Below are 18,438 nucleotides of genomic sequence, written 5' to 3'. Positions count from 1 at the left end.
CAGGAGATACAAGTAGGATCACATCTTGATTTCTTGGCTGCCTTTCACTGATGTTATCATAGCATGAAGCTTTGAAATAGGACCCTGGGATAGGCCATTGCCTTCAAAGTGTCTATCATTACTCCTTGGTGAGTCAGCTTCTGGACTGCTGCCAATGTGCTTTTTGTTGTGTTTATCATGAAACCATATTTCTGCAGAGTTGAAATAGTGGCCAAAACACTGCATTTCAAAAGACTCCCTCAGGTGTTTATCAAAGAAAGGACACAGATACGTATCCAAGCAAGCCACTCACATGTCTCAGTAAAAGAAGGAATGAATAACCCAAGCAGGTTTACATAATATCATGTTAAAAGATTCTCTTATGTCCAAGTATCCAAAAATGCCCTGTAAAATCTCCTGATAACTTTAAGTATATGTTATGTAAATGGGCACATTTAAAAGTTTTTCATGCTCTTGACAAAGGAAAAGTTATCTTTTTCTGTATCAGGTAAACTAGTCGAAGAATTCTCAAGTTAACAAAAGTTTGAGATACCCAGGAATTCTCTGAAGGCTCATCAAATATCTCTAAAGGGCAAAATCTATTTTTGTATCTTTTTAGATGTACCCACTAATAAATTTTTGTAATTCTTAGTTTTGAGAAGGTAAAACACTGGGAATGGGGGAAGGGGGTGTGTAGTGCAACTTAAGTAGTTCCATGGAGCAGGAATGCAAAAGCTCCTAGCTCTAAATAAAGTAATGGACAGTTATAATGCCTTCAGGGAAAGAAGCAGTGTTATCACTGTAGTAACAGTAGCAACGACCACAACCGGCATATATGGAGTGCTTACTATTGGCTAGCTACTGTTATAAGCATTTGCCGAATCCTAACAAAGGCCCCAAGAGTACTGTTATCCCCATTTTAAAACTGAGAAATCTGAAGCAAGGAGAAGTTAAGGAATTTGCCTAGGATCACAGGGTACTAGTGGTAAAACCAAGATTCAAACCCAAGCCTGAGCTCTTCACCATACTAAACTGCAATAGTGGAAAGAACATCCAACTTGTTATTAGAAGACCTGGATTGAAATTCTAATTTAGCTATTCACTAGCAGTGCAACCTCAGACAAGTTCTGACAGCTTTGAAACACAATTTATTCACCTGTAAAGTGAGAGTAATAGTACAGCCTGCCCTGCCTACTTCACTAGGTAGCAGTGAAAATTAAGTGTGCAACTAATACAGCTAATTAAAATTTTATTTGTAATACTGATCCCATGGTTGCTACCTCCATACTCCCATATTTCTAATTTTGGCAACCCTATCCTGGAATTCTCAACTTGAATCACCAATATTGTAGTCTTCGGAAAAGTAAAGAGCCTAAGTCTTGCCCCTAGCAAACAACCACATACAGAAGACAAACTGTTAATTTGCAATCCCCATTACTGTCAAGAGTGGGCATTTCCAGATGGATATTTCCATGGGAAATAGCTAGAAACGTGATAGCCTACAAGTGAGATATCCCCTAAACCAAATGTTCATATTTGAAGCGTAATGTCTCTTGGTTCTAAACACAACATTCAGTTTTCTAAATATCTTAACTCAGAAGAAATGTACATTGCTGAAAGAAGCTCTGTAGCTCTGTATACCAAGTACCTCAATCATAGTATCCAAAAGGCTTAAACTAATCTAATTCTAAGACTAATCAAAAGAAACACACACATACTATTCTCGAAAATGTCATATACCACCTACAGTCTCTGTAGTCCTCTGCAGGGTCAGAATTGGAACCCTGAAACATTAATTTGCAAAAATTGCCTGCAATTTCTTTCCCAAGATAAAAGGTCCTACACCTCTTTTTCTTGCCCGCATATTGCTAGAAAAAGAAAGTTCACTACACAGAAAAAAAAGAGGATAATTTAATTCAAGTAGCTAATCAACCATAAACTGTAAGTTTTATGACTTGTTTACATGAAACTGGCAACCAATATTAATACTTCCAGCCATCTTGCGGGAACTCTGTAGTGCTAAACCTGTTTTACTTATAGACTTTTCACAACCAATTATATAACCATTCTGCTAGCTAGAGGAACAAAAGAAAGTCAAAGATTCACAGTTCAAGAGCTACTAAAAACAAAATATGACATTATGCACTAAGGAGTTTGATAAGTAAATATATCCACTAAGTACATGTGCCTACTTCCTTAATTTTAAAAAATTCTCATTATTTACAGTTTACACTGTAAGATTATTTGTATAACAAATTATTCTCATTCCAGAGTGAAATTTTTCGGGGGGTGAAGTTTACTAAGCAATTAACAAAATTCTGTGAAAATTACAAGCTTTTTCAGGTTCCATAATAAAGTTAAAAAAGCTCTAGGCACCAGATTTTTTTTAAAACCATAAGAAAACACATACGTGGGCATACACACACGTGTGTGAATACTTTTATAGCAGCTTTATTTGTAGTTATCAAAAACTGGACAACCCGGGACTTCCCTGGTGGCACAGTGGTTAAGAATCCGCCCGCCAATGCAGGTGACAGGGGTTCGAGACCTGGTCCGTGAAGATCGCACATGCCACGGAGCAACTAAGCCCGTGCGCCACAACTACTGAGCCTACACTCTAGAGCCTGCAAGCCACAACTACTGAAGCCCGCAAGCCCTAGAGCCCGTGCTCCGCAACAAAAGAAGCCACCGCGATGAGAAGCCCGTGCGCTGCAACAAAGAGTAGCCCCCGCTCCCTGCAACTAGAGAAAGCCCACGTGCAGAAACGAAGACCCAACACCGCCAAAAATAAATTAATTAATTTAAAAAAAAAAAAAAAAACTTTGTTCTCTTCAAAATTTCTAGCCCTCTATCAACTCCTTCCCTTCTTATAGACATAGGTACGACATACTCAAAAACAAAAAACAAATGAACAACAAGAACAAAAAACCCTCCAATGTAGGTTTTTTTTTTTTTTTTTTTGGCCATGCCACAAGGTATGTGGGATCTTGGTTTCCAGACCAGGGATCGAACCCATGCCCCCTGCAGTGGAAGCAGAGTCTTAACCACTAGACCACCAGGGATGTCCCTCCAATATACTCAATTTAAAAATTCATTAAGCTATACATTTTTATGCACCCTTCTGCATGTTTTAGATCATAATTTTAAAAGACAAAATAGGTCTCATCATTAAGTGTATTCACGTATGAACAGAAGTAGCAGAAAAATTAAAAAACTAAAGGAAGACAAACTCAGCTAATTACGTTCATTAAAATTTTGTGAGGCGGTAAAAGTTTTAAAACTGAAGTATTACCTACATACAAAAAAGTTTATACAAGTATACAACTCAATGATTCTCATAAAGAAAACCATGAAATTACCACCCAGATCAAGATACAGAACATTAGCAACCCTACAGTCTCCCTTATGCTCACTACCAAAAATAACCATTATTCTGACTTCCATTGCCATCTATCAGTTTTGTCTTTTTTTTAACTTTATAGAAATGGAATCACACAATTAGCACTGTTTGTGAATGGGTCTTCCATTTACACTTAATTTTTCTTCTTGCAAAGTGCATTTAGGTAAGCCTAGTAAGAAAGGTTCTCTCATGTATTATCAAATATTCAAATTTAAACCATAAATCATTCTCAAAGCAAACCAGTTCTCAAGCCATAAAATATCTAAGATACTGATTTGTTTAAAGTATAGCTGGTATTCCCTCTCTCCCCAATGAGACTTCTAAAACAGAAATTTTCAGTTACTTTTAATTGGAGAAAATAGAGATCCAAATGTCTCAATAGATATTCTTTCATCAGTAAAATTTGAATTATAACCTTAAAAAGCAAGACAGAAGAAAAAAAGGGAAGGGACATCATGAAGAAATTTCAGACCATAATTCTCTTAAAATTAATTTTGATCTTCTATATAGAAAAGAGTTGTCAATTAATTATAGCCAACACTGAACACAAAAATGCAAAAATCTAGTTTGCACTAAAATATGTAATTCCAACACAATTTTGATAGCACTGCAACAAAATTTTTAAATAACTAAATGCTTCTACTTTATCCTGAGATCTCCTCCTCCTGCTAATCTACATCACTGTTTCATTTTAAGAGTCCATAATCTGTACCGTCCAACATGTAGCCATTAGCCACGTGTGGCTATTTAAATTTAAATTAATTAAAATTAAAAAATTTTAATTTATTGGGTTGGCCAAAAGGTTCGTTCGGTTTTTTCTGTAAGATGGCTCTAGTAGCACTTAGTTGTCTTTAACTTCATTTGAAACAATTTTGTTAGCCTGTATTGTAACACCTGTCATATCAGGGTACATTAAAAAAAAAAAAACAACTTGGGACTTCCCTGGTGGCGCAATGGTTAAGAATCCGCCTGCCAATGCAGGGGACACGGGTTCGATCCCTGGTCCGGGAAGACTCCATATGGCACAGAGCAACTAAGCCCATGTGCCACTACTACTGAAGCCCGCACGCCCTAGAGCCCGTGCTCTGCAGCAAGAGAAGTCACCGCAATGAGAAGCCTGCACACTGCAACGAAGCGTAGCCCCAGCTCACCGCAACTAGAGAAAGCCCGCGCACAGCAACGAAGACCCAACGCAGCTGAAAATAAATACATTTATTAAAAAAAAAACCTTATCAAAATTGAATTTTTGTGTAGCTGTTTTAATATTCAAGATGGAAGAAAAAAGCAATATTTTCGGCATATTATGCTTTATTATTTCAAGAAAGGTAAAAACGCAACTGAAACGCATAAAAAGATTTGTGCAGTGTATGGAGAAGGTGCTGTGACTGATCAGATGTGTCAAAAGTGGTTTGAGAAGTTTCGTGGTGGAGATTTCTCGCTGGGCAATGCTCCATGGTCAGGTAGACCAGTTGAAGTTGATAGTGATCAAATCAAGACATTGAGAACAATCAACATTATACCACATGGGAGACAGCTGACATATTCAAAATATCCAAATCAAGCGCTGAAAATCATTTGCACCAGCTTGGTTATGTTAATCACTCTGATGTTTGGACTCCACACAAGTTAAGCAAAAAAAACCTTCCTGACCATATTTCTGCATGCGATTCTCTACTTAAATGTGATGAAAACGTTCCATTTTCAAAACAAATTGTGTCGGGCAATGCAAAGTGGATACTGTACAATAAAGTGGAAAGGAAGAGATCGTGGGGCAAGTGAAATGAACCACCACCAACCACACCAAAGGCCGGTCTTCATCCAAAGAAGGTGATGTTGTGTATATGGTGGGATTGCAAGTGAGTCCTCTATTATGAGCTCCTCTGGAAAACCAAACGATTAATTCCAACAAGTACTGCTCCCAATTAGACCAACTGAAAGCAGCACTTGACGAAAAGCGTCCAGAATTAGTCAACAGAAAACGCACAATCTTCCATCAGGATAATGCAAGACTGCATGTTTCTTTGGTGACCAGGCAAAAACTGTTACTGCTTGGCTGGGAAATTCTGATTCATCCGCCGTATTCATCAGACATTGCACCTTTGGATTTCCATTTATTTGTCTTTATAAAATTCTCTTAATGGAAAAAATTTCAATTCCCTAGAAGACTGTAAAAGGCACCTGGAACAGTTCTTTGCTCAAAAAGATTAAAAGTTTTGGGAAGATGGAATTATGAAGTTGTCTGAAAAATGGCAGAAGGTAGTGGACCAAAAGGGTGAATATGTTGTTCAATAAAGTTCTCGGTGAAAATGAAAAATGTCTTTTATTTTTACTTAAAAACCGAAGGCTTTTTGGCCACCCCAATAGTTCCTTGATCAAACTAGCCAAATTTCAAGTGCTCAATATGCACTGAACAGCAGTTATCGAATGTCAGATGGAATCAGAGAAAGTTCTATTGAACAACACAGGTTCCATACATGCTGTCTCATCTCCCACTCCTCACCCCTTATTATGCTAAAATTAACCTAAGAAAATGATGGATGACTAGTATGGATCACCAAATCCCATTGTTTCCCATCTCACTCAAATTTAATTATCACTCGTTTGGAAATCTCTTCTCCTTGGCCTCCACTATGCCTCATTAACCTAATTTTAACAGGTTTTCTTAAAATTCAATATTCTCCCACTCCCCTAAATGTGAGCCTCAATCTCTGGCTCTTCTAGGTTCAACACCTCATCCAGATAAGGCCTACCTTTCTTCCTGCCTCAAGTTCTCTATCTCCAAGCTCCTGCAGGACATTTTTACTTGTATACCCTGGCCTCAATGTTAAACGTGTGAAGGGTTTCATTTTAGTCCTTTTCCAAAACCAGCTCCCCCTCCCAATTCCACATTTCTATACTATCACTATTCTCTGAGACCCAAAACCCACCAACTCTGAATCCTTGCCACTAACCTCCCATTCAAATTTGTGTATTTCCTTTAGGGTATCAACCAACAATCCTCTACCTTAATCTAGCTACCTAAATTACCACCTTGCCACCACCTTAATTCAGGTCCTTATTACCTAATTCTGAGTACAGTACAGATTCTTCACTGCTTTCTAATCTCTGCCTGCTCCCAATTATGCACACTACCACCAGACACATCTTCACCAAAACTGCCTTTGATCTCAGCCTAAAAGGGCTCAGTACAGCAAGTAAAAGAATTTCAAGTAATTTAAGGATTTGATTAATTTATAGCACTTTACAAACTTATTTTTGAATCCTCTATTCTGTGCTAGCAAAACTAAAACTATTCCCCGAACACAGCTCTATGTGCCTCACCTATATAAAGCTGGGACTCCTCCTAGTTTCTACTATGCAATTTTAACATGTTGGCTGCTTTATATTACAAAGCAATCCATCTCAGCGCCTCTTACATATAGCACCCATTTTGAACAGACCTAAGAGAACAGACCAGGAATAAGAAAGTTACAAATACACATATTGGTTTAGATTTAATATAAAAGCATCAATATTTATTGCATGCAATTCTATTCCCCCAAAATTTACTCTGCAGAATTATTTCTGTGGAAATTATCCTACCGTTGTTCAAAAGTATAAAGTGCGAGAATATCCATGAGAAACAGCACTTTTTGTAATAAGGGAAAAAAATGCCAAAAAAAAAATCCTTACATGTCCATCAGTAAAGGACTGGATAAATAATTGTAGCGTGCCTATAAAACGTTTTAAAAAACTACAGTCCTTAAAAATGAAGTAAATCTATATTTTGTGATACAGTAAGATGTCTGTAGTACATTACTGAGAAAAAAACAAATTGTAGATAAGCACGTACAGTTTGATCCTATTAAAGGGGAATTTTAAGATCTATATATTAACTGAAAACAACTATTAATAGAGGACTAAAATTGCATTCTATTCATACAACTGAATAGCTATTAAGCTAATAGCTTTTAAGTGAAGTAAATTACATCTATCAACACAGATAAATTTCAAGCTTTTCAAATAGAATATATACACTAAGGTACCACATACATTCGAAACACAATACTACTACATTTTAAATACACAGAGACATTTGTTGGAAGAATAAAAGAGCATGGGCTAAGAGAGTAAAACCACCTCTGGATAATGGAAACAGGATCTAAGATGAATAATGCAAAAGGGACTCCAACTATATATTTTGATTTTTAAAAACAAATATAAATACACCTTTCAGGCAAATCTTACAAGATGTCAACATCTATTAAATCTAAATCAACATCTTTTAAATTATGTACATGGTGTTTATTAAATTATTCTCCATATTTTTCTAAATTTTGAAATATTTAAATTTTACTTTTAAAAAAAGAAAGCCAAGATTGTGGAATTTGCGAACAGAGGAATATGGTCTTTATCGACTTCTACAGGGTATTTTTTTTTTTTGACAAGCCTATATATCTTTATTATAAGATTTTTAACTAAAAACCCCTATAAATTTATATTAGCACCTACCTTTATCACCTTGATTGCTCTTCAACTTTAATCTTATTCTTTAAAATAATAAAGGGCAGATAGTTAAAAGTTCTACCCCGGAAATCTAACATTCTGAATCATATATCATCTATTTACACAAGCATTTAAGTCACTATAATATGCAATAAACAGCAAAAGCTGACAGGCTCTACCTAAACTCTATCACTTAAACGTTAAAGGATGTATTACATAGACCTTCCTAAAATATCAACAGATGAATGAGTAAATAAACTTACAGTGGCTCAACTCCCAGCTGTACATTAACACCAAAACCCCAATGAGACTCTACTGTCAAAATAGGTCATTTATCTAAGTATATTCCAGTTCAAATTACACGTAAAAATCAGTATCACATCTGAGTTGCTATAGTCCCACTTGATTTTTTTTTTAACATCTTTGTTGGAGTATAATTGCTTTACAATGGTGTGTTAGTTTCTGCTTTATAACAAAGTGAATCAGCTATACATATACATATATCCCCATATCTCTTCCCTCTTGCGTCTCCCTCCCTCCCACCCTCCCTATCCCACCCTCTAGGTGGTCACAAAGCACCAAGCTGATCTCCCTGTGCTATGCGGCTGCTGCCCACTGGCTATCTATTTTACATTTGGTAGTATATACGTCCTGCCACTCTCTCACTTCGTCCCAGTTTACCCTCCCCCCTCCCCGTGTCCTCAAGTCCATTCTCTACGTCTGCGTCTTTACTCCTGTCCTGCCCCTAGGTTCTTCATAACTTTTTTTTTTTTTTTTAGATTCCATATATATGTGTTAGCATACGGTATTTGTTTTTCTCTTTCTGACTTACTTCACTCTGTATGACAGACTCTAGGTCCATCCACCTCACTACAAATAATTCAATTTCATTTCTTTTTATGGCTGAGTAATATTCCATTGTATATATGTGCCACATCTTCTTTACCCATTCATCTATCGTTGGACATTTAGGTTGCTTCCATGTCCTGGCTATTGTAAATACAGCTGCAATGAACACTGTGGTACATGACTCTTTTTGAATTATGGTCTTCTCAGGGTATATGCCCAGTAGTGGGATTGCTGGGTTGTATGGTAGTTCTATTTTTAGTTTTTTAAGGAACCTCCTACTGTTCTCCATCCACTTGATATTTTTAAACACACACACACAAACACACACACACACACACAACATACACAGCTACAGTTCTTGCTCCACATGGCAAGTCCACATGGCATGTCAGCAAGCAAACTGGGAATTCAGGCCAAGTCCTGTGTTTACAGTTCATAGAATCTGATTTTTCTTTTTAAGGTTTCATAATTCTCAAACAGCTCATTAGGAAGAGAAAAATTAGATGGAGGTCTTGTGTTTAACTGTGACCAAAGCCCACACTATCTCAGTCATAGTGGAAATCACAATAAGAAAGTTCAAATCAGCTTGCCTGCCCCATTTTCCCATACCACTTCCTACAGCTGCCACTCTGCTTAGGAACTGGAGTCAGTTAAGGAACCACTTTCTTCCTCTATTTTTTTTTTTTTTTGGGGCACACCCCACAGCATGCAGAACTTCCCCAACCAGGGAGCGAACCCGCACCCCCTGCAGTGGAAGTGCGGAATCTTAACCACTGGACCACCAGGGAAGACCACAACCCACTTTCTCAATGGTGACTATGGCTTAAACCTTCATAAGCCAGCCAATGAAAACTAGGACAGGGGCTTCCCTGGTGGCGCAGTGGTTAAGAATCCACCTACCAACGCAGGGGACACAGGTTCGATCCCTGGTCCGGGAAGATCCCACATGCCACAGAGCAACTATGCCTGTGCACAACAACTACTGAGCCTGAGCTCTAGAGCCCATGAGCCACAACTACTGAAGCCCGTGCACTCTAGCGACCGTGCTCCGCAACAAGAGAAGCCAGCACAATGAGAAGCCCACGCACTGCAATGAAGAGTAGCTCCCTCTCGCCACAACTAGAGAAAGCCTGCGCGCAGCAATGAAGACCCAACACAGCCAAAAAAAAAGAAAACAAAGGATATTAAAATGTACTTTAAAATAGCAGCTTTTTCCTAATTATAAGAGTAATACATGTTCATTACAGAAAATTGGGAAACTACAGAAGAATATGAAGCAGAAAATGGTCACTATCCCAGTCAGAAATTAATCACTGTTAATTTTTCCATTCTTGTCTTTACAGGGTCTCTCTTATGTATAAAAGTATATTAGTTCACTTACTAAACATGATTTTAAGTTCAGCAGATCAAAGAGGAAATAAAATACTAGCTTCTTCAGAAGACTAACTTTTTTTTTTCAGTGTTTTCAGAGTAAACCAAAGCCACGTGTACAGGGAACTGGAGAGAATAAGACAAGTGAGAGAAATCATACTTGTTCCTTTTCATTCACCCTAGGGCAAACCATGAAGTCCATGTTTCAAGAACCACTATATACCCAAAGACTAACTAATGAGTATGTTTCCTTTTTAAATAGCAAACTACTATATAAATAAATATACACAAACATATATACACACACACAGTCTTGCCAGTAGGAGGGACACACACGGTGAAAAGAATTACATCAAGACTAATTTTTTGGGCTTCCCTGGTGGTGCAGTGGTTAAGAATCTTCCTGCCAATGCAGAGGACACGGGTTCGAGCCCTGGCCTGGGAAGATCCCACATGCCACGGAGCAACTAAGCCCATGCGCCACAACTACTTAGTTTGTGCTCTAGAGCCTGCGAGCCACAACTACTGAAGCCCGTGCGCCTAGAGCCAGTGTTCTGCAACAAGAGAAGCCACCGCAATGAGAAGCCCGCGCACCGCAAGGAAGAGTAGCCCCTGCTCGCCGCAACTAGAGAAAGCCTGCATGCAGCAACGCAACCAAAAATAAATAAAATAAAAAATGAAATTAAAAAAAGACTAATTTTTTTGTCACCATGAATCTATCCTTAAGAGAAAGTAAGAGGATATCTGAAAGGCTGATGTAAAATTAATGACCTCTCCCACAAAAACGTTTTCTGTGCACATCAGATGAACGAAAAATCTAACTACAGAAAATGACGTATTGGTTTTACAATGCTATAACTTATTTACACATGTAAATATATATGTACGAGTTCAAACAGTTAGTCCATAAATATTGATAGCTTACTTTGTACCAGGCAGTATATTAAGTGCTGAGGAGTGAAGAATAGCCATCAGTACCTACTTCTGCAGGGATTACAGTCTACCTCTTTAAATATGATGTCAAACACTAGGCATGTGGCCTCAAAGGAGTCACAACATCCCTGATTAAACGATGCTTTCAAATCCTTATGAGGATCTAAGAAAATGTATGTGACAGCACCTTATAAATCATGCCACCTAAGGTAAAAAGGGATACCTGGCCCTTTTCCTAAAATACTGTATATAGCAATCCCCTTCAATATAAATTATCTTTTAACTGGCAAAAAAAAATTTCTTTTAACTAGCAAAAAATAATCACCCAGGTTGCTCTTTTCACAATCTCTAAGATTTCAATATTATCTTTCTCTGATATCGACCCATGTAAAATAACTGAAATTAAATTCCCCATGATGGGAAGTAAGAGGGAGACTCATTTTTGTAGTGAAAAAAAACACCATTTCCTGATTTCATAACTTACAGGGGGGAGGAAAGGGGCAAATCAAAAGTAACTTATTCAAACCTAAGGAAAAAAGTTACCTTTTAATCTAAGATTCATCAGGGAAAGTTTCAGCCCAAGAAAGCATTTTTTAAAAGTTATTGACTCAGGCTCTTCCAAATGGAGTTAGAGCGAAAGGTTAATTGTGGTATTTTGCAAGCAAAGGAAAGTAAGTACGGAGCAATTTTTTCAGTCTCCAAGACCTAAGCTCTTAGAAAACAAAAATGTTACAACCAAACTGCTTTCCATAAAGCACAGACTTTTAAAAATATACTCTACACAATATCAGTTCTTCATATCTAAGAGAAATAAACTAATTATTTAGACTGTTTCCTATCCTATGATTTGCCCTTTTCAAATTCAGCCACGTCAACAATGACAAAAGGTATCAAACTGATGCTTTATGAGCAAGGTTTATGTTTGCGCTTATTGCAGATGTGACTCTGAACAGCATGGGACACTTTAAAGACTATCATAATCCAACTAGGCTGGACCATCTGCACAATTAATGGAAAGGCCCAAAAACAGTCAACCATAAAAGCCCAACATTAAATCTTAAGCGTCGAAAGCAGTTATGTCCAAAGTAGAGTACAGTGCACTTCAAGGAATACCCAAGATGCTCCACTGTGGTAAAGAAGAAAAACATTTGAACTTTATTTTTAATTCTCATCCTTGTTAATTTTTTGTTTATATTTTATAAAGTACACAATAACCAATTACTATACATATTATTTGTAAATTAAATACTTAAGGACAGAACATTAATGCTCAAAATTTTTTACTGTTGGGATGAGCAATCAAAAAGTTTAGAGACCACTGGTCTAAAGTAGTCCCTATCACTGCACTTTCATTTTTACCTGCCCCTTCCACAGTTAAGCGGTAGAGGCTAAGATCTGATGCTGAAAAAAGAACAAAGGAAAACTATTCCCAAGCTATTTTAAACTCCCACCAACAAGCTAAAAGGTAGTAAATCACTAGCAAGAATATATGGAATTGCACAGGGAGCTCAGCTCAGTGCTCTGTGTCAACCTAGATAGGTGGGATGGGGGGCTGGAAGGGAGGTCCAAGTGAAAGGGGATATATGCATACATATAGCTGATTCACTTTATTGTACAGCAGAAACTAACACAATATTGTAAAGCAATTTTACCCCAATTTAAAAAAAAAAGAAAAAGAAAAAAGAATACATGGAATTGGACACTGATATTCTGTTGCTGAGACTTTAAAATAGCATCCTATGTAGAGGGCACCCTGAGTATATTCAAATTTAAAAAGCAGAACCCGGGGCTTCCCTGGTGGCTCAATGGTTAAGAATCTGCCTGCCAATGCAGGAGACACGGGTTCAAGCCCTGGTCCGGGAAGATCCCACATGCCGCAGAGCAACTAAGCCCGTGTGCCACAACTACTGAGCCTGCGCTCTACAGCCTGTAGGCCACAACTACTGAGCCCACGTGCCACAACTACTGAAGCCTGTGCGCCTAGAGCCTGTGCTCCACAACGAGAAGCCACTGCAGTGAGAAGCCCGTGCACCGCAATGAAGAGTAGCCCCCGCTCGCCCCAACTAGAGGAAGCCCGGGTGCAGCAACGAAGACCCAACGCAGCCAAAAATAAATAAATTTAAAACAAAAAACAAAAAAAAAACCCTTTGCCAGGTAAGCCCACTTTTAGGAATTTAGCCTAAGAAAACAATAGCACATGTATTTTAAAAGTCCAGACAAGGGAATTCCCTGGCAGTACAGTGGTTAGGGCTCCATGCTTCCACTGCAGGGAGCACAGGTTTGATTCCTGGTCGGGGAAGCAAAATCCCGCAAGACACACGGTGCAGCAAAAAAAAAAAAAGGAAAGAAAAAATACATTTTATGTTGCAACTCAATACACACATATAAACGTATAAAACAAAAGTTTCCCAAATCAATAATTATTTTTACCATTTTTGATGTGCTGATATTTTCTATTTTTTAGAAATCACATTGATTTCATTACCCTATGACGTTGCCAGTTGCCACTTAGAAAACACAGCCCTAAAACTTTACATGGAATGTACTAAACTCCTTGACCCTTCCACTTTCCACCACCGTTCTAACATAACAAAATGTCTACTCCAAGTGCAAACCTGGGCACAAATGTAAGACCCCCAGATCCCTCTGAAGTTTCTCGAAACACTGTGACCATTCCTATTGGCAGACTGGTACAAGTGCTTGCTAAAAGGTTTCTCCAGGCAGAGTACAGACATTTTGTTGTTGCTTTACCAGTGATATTAGTAAATTCTGCACTTGACAGCAGATACCAGATTTTACCACTGCTCCACAAGCCAACTCTTCCAGGAAAATAGGATTCTAACACAACAGGACTCCATTATCATCCCCTTACATTTTTAGATTGCTTTTCATATACACCACTCCATTTGATCCTCACTGACAGGCTGATATAAATAGAGAAGTTGCTCTTCTTCCTTTTACTAATGAGGGAACTGAAGCTCAGAAGGGTTATGTGGTTTGCCAGAAACAATACAGCTAATGAGAAGCACACCCAGGCTTGAACCCAGGACTTACTGGTCATCCAATGCCATGTTACAATAGTTTTCACTTTGAACGTCTGATACAAATATGAATTTAAAAGATATGTTAAGGTTCTAGGCACAAAAGTGAAGATAAAAGCATAAAATTAAAATTAAAAATAACAATGAATATTAACAATTTTGGTAGCCTCTAAAATTACTGGGAATCCTAGTTCAACTGGATATGTATTTAATCTCATGCTTTGTCTTAAGTTTCACTGATTATAAAATTACATATAAATTCACCACAGAAAATTACAAAATTGGGTGGTCTGTAAGAAACAACTGACCACATAAATTACACAAACTTCCCCCGAACCATTCTTAATCTTGTGGCTTCACACTAAATTATGAAGTTCCCTATGTGAAATCCATTTTGATTTCAACACTAAGTTAATTACAACAGCATAAGCATGTTGTTTCTGCATAATACTTGCAACATGCGCTCAATTTCCAGAGCACTTTTGGACGATGTCTAAAATCCATAAGTCAAAAGCAGAATTCAAAACAGAATGTTCTTTTTTCAGTTGTTTTTTTTTTTAATTAAAAGGTTCATCTACCTATATGAGATTAATACAAAGTAACAATTAGAAATTATTAAAGATTTCCAAATTCAGGCTGGAGAAACTACTTGAGGTCAACAAGTACAGGCCTTTAATTGTAGATTGATAAGAAAACTGAGGTCCAGAGAAGTGACTTTCCTAACAGCAGTCACAGAGTCAAATTAATGACACAATCTCTGCCAGTCTACAGCTTCCCATTATTCTAAATATCTCTGCATCTAACAAAATGTGCTTAAAAAAAAAAAAACACTAATACCTAAAAAAATTAAGAAACACATATACACACACACACAAAAATTAAGGCACATTAAGACCCAAAAACTAGAGGACAGGATAGTGTGCAATGGCAGTCTTCAGAAAACAGAATCTCTTGATGGGATCTCAAAGTTCCAAACCACAAGGACTAAAAAACTGACTCTTTAATCCAATGCAAATGATCAAGTAACTTTTAATAACAAACGTTGTTATTAACCACCAAAACTGTTCTTTTTTCCATCTCAATACTATTCATTTACTCGACAAATATCTGAGAGCACAGCATACGCTGGGAACTATGCTAGCTACTGTAGACACCAAGGAACAAAACAAACATGGCCTCTGGCTCTTGTAGTGGACAACCAGGTGTACTTCTCTAACAATACTACACTATGATTTAACAGGATATTTAGCAAACTCCTTCACTGCTCTATACAACTGTAACATTTTCTTCCAACTCTTCCAAACTTATAACAAACCTCACCACACCCCCTCTGCAATATGACTACTTCCTTTGGTAACTCAGCACTCCACTTTACCACAGAAGGTGTTAACCAAAACTGCAACAGATTTTAAAACTGACTTTACCAGTCCTCAGGGCCTCAGGCATATTTCAAGAACTTTTCACAATCCACAGTAAACCTTCCTGGTTCACAACCCTTGTCTCAAATGACTGCTAATTCACCTGCCCTACCCACACGTTACTAGAAACTGAATCAGATGGTGTAGGAGCAATCATGATGCTGGGAAGCACCTTCAGTGGAGCTCTTTGTGGGCCAGAAGCAGACTTACTGCCTCCCCCTCTCTGCTTCTTTCCTCTGGATTCCTCATTGTATCTCTGGATATACCTCCAGTCAAGCTGCCTCTAATTTTACCAAGTGTGTTCCTCAGAACCTGCACAAATAATTTTTGGCAACAAATCTGTTTCCCCTACATAAATCCATTATATTTTAAGAGATGCTCAATTTTCAGTTTTGTCTCTCAGGCTTCCCCCTCCTCCATACCTCTGAAATTGTCTAAACAATTAAAAACACTCTCAGGAGTCGTAATTAGTGGAAATCTTTTGGAATACCAAAAGTGATCTAAAGCAGAAGTTCACAAACCTGGCTGACCAGAATCATTCAGGGAGTTTTGTAAGGATGGATTCCTAGGCCCCACCCTCAGAGATTTTAATTCACCAGGTCCCGCGTGATGCCCAGGAATCAGCATTTCAGGCAGTCCATATTATTTCCGACAACTGGTATTTAATTAGGTAAGGACTGAACTAAAAAAACCTGGCCTACAAGCTGGGAAAACCTCGGTTCTCCTATGGCTTGCCATTAACTAACTACAAGTGGGGCTGCACCAGTGTGCTGGTCACTCGAACAGCTCAGGGCCACCTGAAAATGAGGAAAGTAATTACAGCTGAAAGAAGCCTTTATAGGGAGCCAATCTAAAATTCTAGAACCCTCCAAACTTAGTTAAATGTCACATACTGTACTGGGTTTACTCAAAACAGTGTCATTCTCTAAGCTCTTCTACCCACCCAAGTCACAGGCCTTGGAAAAGAAGACTTTCTGCTTGCCACCAACACACCTTACCTTAGTTGGTCTCTGAGCAAAAAACAACACGCGTCTTGTCTCTTGCCCTACTGAAACAGCCTTGGATCTGAAAGGGGAAGGTCCCCAACACCTCTTCATGTACAAGTCACGACTACTTTACATTAAAAAAAAAATCATCTCATCTAATTCAACCCAGGCCTCGATGGCATTGTTGTCGACATTATGAGAAACGAAGGTGAAGCTCAACTGGAAGAGCATGCCAACTTTTTTTCCCTCATCGTGAAAAAATAGATACTGTCAGATAACAAAGTGTATGTCAAGATACTAAAACGGTTAAGAATTTAGGCCTCAGTCTGGAGACGACACCTGACCATCATTACCCAACAGTAGCTAATGTGCAAAACTCACAGGTGAGACTATCAGACCCCCGAGGAATTTATTAAAACGGCCATAAAAGTTACCCCACTATTTTGAAGGAAGTTTTCCAGCCCAAAGTACAACCAACAATATTATCTTAGGGGTCCTAAGCAGCAGGATTCAATACATTTAGTGGCACGATTTTCATCTGAGAAATTACTCTGCAATCTTTCGTGGAGCTCTTTGACCAGTGTTGCTGAGCTCTCTCAACCGCCTCCGAACCATCCTTCCCACCCAAGCACTACCAGGTCAGGGTGATGCCCTGCTGCACAGTAAGGCGGCCACTCCTCCTTCCCACAAGTCCCGGGCCCGCTCCGCTCGCCCCGGGGGCGCCGTGGCCCCCGACCTCCGGCCTCTCGCCATGGAGGACTCCCACAGACCCGGTCGGAGCGAGGGGCGCACACTCACCTCCCGGGGGTCCGCGGACATTTCCCCGGACGCTGCGAGGTAGCGCCTCACACCCCTAGCCCCGTGGGCCCTTCCCCACCAAGTTCGGGAAGGCCGCCCGGGATGGACCCCGCCTCCTCCGCGCCGAGGGTCCGGGCCGCGCCGGGCCGCTGAGCCCCCGCTCCCCGCGCCTCCCTCTGGCGGCCGCGGCCGCCGCCCGGGTCACCCTCCCCGGCCCACGCACGCCGTCCCCAGCCCCCCGCGGGCCGCCGCCGCCTCCTCAGAGGGTGACAGCCGCCGCGCCCGGGCCGAGGCCCGCCCCTCCTCCAGCTCCTCCTCACCCCCAGAGGAGACGGGGCGGAGGGGGGGGCCTTCCTTACCGGGCGGCAGGACATGGCGAGGCCCGTCACGGCACGGCCTCCTCCGCCACCCCACAAGGCTCCCAGCCAGGGCCGGCGGGGGGCAGGGCCTGGGCCGCTGGAGCGTCTCGACCGGCTGCTCCTCCGCCACCGCCGCTGCCGCCGCCTTCTCACAACCACAACAACATGGCGGCGGCGGCCACACAGAGCACGCTCCCGAGACACAGCCGGGCCGCGAGCGGGGGCGCGCGCACGCTCGGGCTCTCGGCCCGCGGTCAGGGGAAAAGAGGGCGGGCCGTCGCGGGGGAGGGGGCGTGGTCTGGGCCGATTACCACGCCCCCGGGGTGAGCGGGGTTGCTGATGAGCCGAGCGCCCGGGGCGAGCGAGGGGCTGGCTGGGAAGCGCAGCTGGAGAAGGAGAGAGAAACGGGTGGGTAATGGGCGCAGAAGAAAACCGAAGGTGGTCCCACAGACTTTTGGGAGGCATCTTTTCCTAGCTCTATAGCCCCCTGGGCAAGACAACGCTAGAACAATAGTTGTATCTTTCACCTGTAATTGTGCTGAGGATAAAACTAATTTAATGTAATGCAAGTAAGTATAGTGTGCTCAAGGTTCTACTCAATACAATTTCAGACTGCTTGCACCAAAGCACAGCTGGAAGGAGTGAGTTTTCAAACAAGCAAAAAAAAAACTTGTAACCCACACACAATAGCCTGTAGAAGAATTCTACACACCAGGACTGAATTAACCTCAGGCCCTAACAGATTCACCTCCTCAGAGTTACGTTTTAACGTTATACCTTTGACTTTTCTGGAAAATGGCTGCGAGAACCAGTCAAATG

At 40.2% G+C, this 18,438-nt stretch overlaps 1 protein-coding gene across 22 annotated transcripts in view; it reads right to left on the bottom strand.

Moving 5' to 3' along the window:
* The window catches only part of MTMR3 (myotubularin related protein 3), a 143,654-nt gene extending 125,796 nt beyond the window's left edge, over window positions 1-17,858 (bottom strand). For 8 of the 22 annotated variants that reach the window (XR_014234279.1, XM_082354686.1, XM_082354703.1 and 5 more), the window contains exon 1: window positions 17,620-17,854. The gene's annotated coding sequence lies outside the window, so the exon portion shown is untranslated. Of the gene's footprint in view, window positions 1-17,260; window positions 17,460-17,619 lie in introns of those variants that run through there. The other 14 variants (XM_082354693.1, XM_082354697.1, XM_082354682.1 and 11 more) reach the window with 4 other exon arrangements.
* Between the last annotated feature and the right edge of the window lie 580 nt (window positions 17,859-18,438).

The sequence above is a fragment of the Balaenoptera borealis genome, assembly GCF_965194805.1.
Source record: "Balaenoptera borealis genome assembly, chromosome: 14".
NCBI lineage: Eukaryota > Metazoa > Chordata > Mammalia > Artiodactyla > Balaenopteridae > Balaenoptera > Balaenoptera borealis.
This window is presented reverse-complemented; position numbering and strand designations above follow the sequence as displayed.